The following is a 2,140-nucleotide window of genomic DNA, read 5'->3' on the forward strand; positions in this document are numbered from 1 at the left end:
TCTTCATCTGTTGCGTGATGCACTGTTTTGGACAAACCAGACAAACTACTCGGCTTTAGTTCACCTGGAACAAGTCACACTTCCTTATGTTATGTTGCGTGTTTAGGCTGACTGCTGTTAAACGCCCTTAAGTGGAAAGTATTTGGAATTCCTTCCTAAACTTTCTGTTGTTACTGGTGTTAGTATTATTGTAGGTTGCACTGCATCTGCACTGATATTTTCTTTATCTGTTGTCAGAGCTTTTCATAATTTTCATTTTTTAAGATTTAGTTTTGGTTTACATTTTAACTGTATCTGTAATCTCAATGGCATATACTGAAAACATCTAACAATTTTGTTAAACATTATCTCCTTAAAATACGGTATCTTTTCTCTTATTATTGAATCCAAATGTCTCTTAACTTCACAGCTGCCAATAGCAAATTAATCAGAACCACAGATATTTGACCTCAAGTACTTCATGATATCTAAATGAGCTTTGGATAATAGTTTTCTTGCTATGGGAAAAAATTAATAATAGCATAAATAGCTAAATGATTTTTATGTTCAGTGCAAATTACTCAATGTGGGATGTAATGTAGAGAAAAGCACTGAGATTATTTTTTTAGAAAAAAGAGAAAGGTTTTTCTAATAAGCTGGTTAGGAGTATATGAGAGCTGTGGCTTTGTTTTACATCCTCCCTTTAGTTTGCAAGTGTACCTTTCCTGTTGAATTGCTCTGTCTGCCTTCCTCCTCTTGGCATGCACACTGTCTTAATTTTTCACATTCTGCACGCTTATGGAGGTCACATTATACTTCTCCATATGCTTCATGCAAGTTTTGAGCAATATAAGCTGACCAGTCCAGGTTCTCCCAGCCCATTGTGCTGTGTTATTTTTGTTTGTTTGTTTTGTGTTTCTTTTTCAGTTCTGGTGTTTGGTTGGTTGGTTTTTGGTTGTGGGGGTCTTTGGTTGGTTGTGTTTTTTTGTTGTTGTTGGTGGTGGTTTGTAGGTGTTTCTTTCATCGTGCTGAATGTAAGGGTTTTTTTTTGTTTGGTTAGTTGGCTGGTTGGGTTGGATTGGTTGGCTGTTTTGGTTCTAGTGGTTTTTTTTTCAATTTTCATTGGCACAGCCCTTAATGCCTATTTAGAATAATATTTGGGATGCTTAATTTAGAACGTCTCAGAATGAGAATCCTATATTCTTACCCACCTTTAGCGTACCCTAGTTAGGGATTTATATAGAGTAAGAAATAATTTCTGTGTTGCAAAGTTGCAGGGCTGACTTAGAACTTAATTATCAATATTTACATTGTTAATGTGTTTTACACACATAGTTCTATAGGTGCTGAGCAGACTGTAGATGCACTAAAGATTGCCCTCTAAATCATGTTGTTCTCAGTTACTTCTTCCTACAGATCTACTTCTAGCCAAAAAATATTTCTGTATACTAGTTTAAATGTATCTGTTTTCTTCAGTTTCTTGATCACCAGACTAATTCTAACTGAACGCTGTGGTTCTGGCTCGTATAATCCACTGTGCTGCTCTCTGGGCAAAACAAAGACATCAAATCAAAATTGTATTTATTCTTCATTTAGAAGCAAATTTTGCCACATTTATTCAGTGTGAGTGGTAACTATGAGTAAGAATAGCTTAATGGGATTCCTTGAAAAGGTATTGCACAGCCTGTGAAAGGGAAGCATATCTGGACCATAAGTTAAAAATGTCTGGTTACTAAGTTATAAGTTATTTTTAAATAACTTGATTACTAAAGTTGTCATTTGTTCACTAGTTCCCCAATGGTTTTCATGTCTGCTGTTCTCTGACCTTTCCATTGTCTTGTCTTTTCTTGCTGAACAGAAATAATTTAGTTTTCTAGAACTGACCTGTAGAAAACAGACACAACACAAATCTGCTGATCACTGACTCAACAAACTCAGTCATGTCAGAAAGTCACTGCCCTACCAAATCTGCTGTGCAGGGCCCTGAGGAGTTGACATAATGAATCAGCCCTCCCTGGTGAAGATTACTGCGTTGTTGTGTTGTTTTTGGGCTTTTTGTTTGTTTGTTTTTTCATCTAAATGCTAAACATCTGTCTGTTCTTCTGTTTTCCTCTTTTTCCATGGCAATGCTGTTAAAAATGAATGGGATATGCATATCAAG

At 35.9% G+C, this 2,140-nt stretch overlaps 1 protein-coding gene across 18 annotated transcripts in view; it reads left to right on the forward strand.

The window, feature by feature from the left end:
* Positions 1-2,140, forward strand: part of LINGO2 (leucine rich repeat and Ig domain containing 2) — a 537,865-nt gene that overhangs the window by 439,333 nt on the left and 96,392 nt on the right. The gene's annotated exons all lie outside the window — the stretch shown is intronic.

This window comes from Anser brachyrhynchus, assembly GCF_964034855.1.
Source record: "Anser brachyrhynchus genome assembly, chromosome: Z".
In the NCBI taxonomy this organism is placed as follows: domain Eukaryota; kingdom Metazoa; phylum Chordata; class Aves; order Anseriformes; family Anatidae; genus Anser; species Anser brachyrhynchus.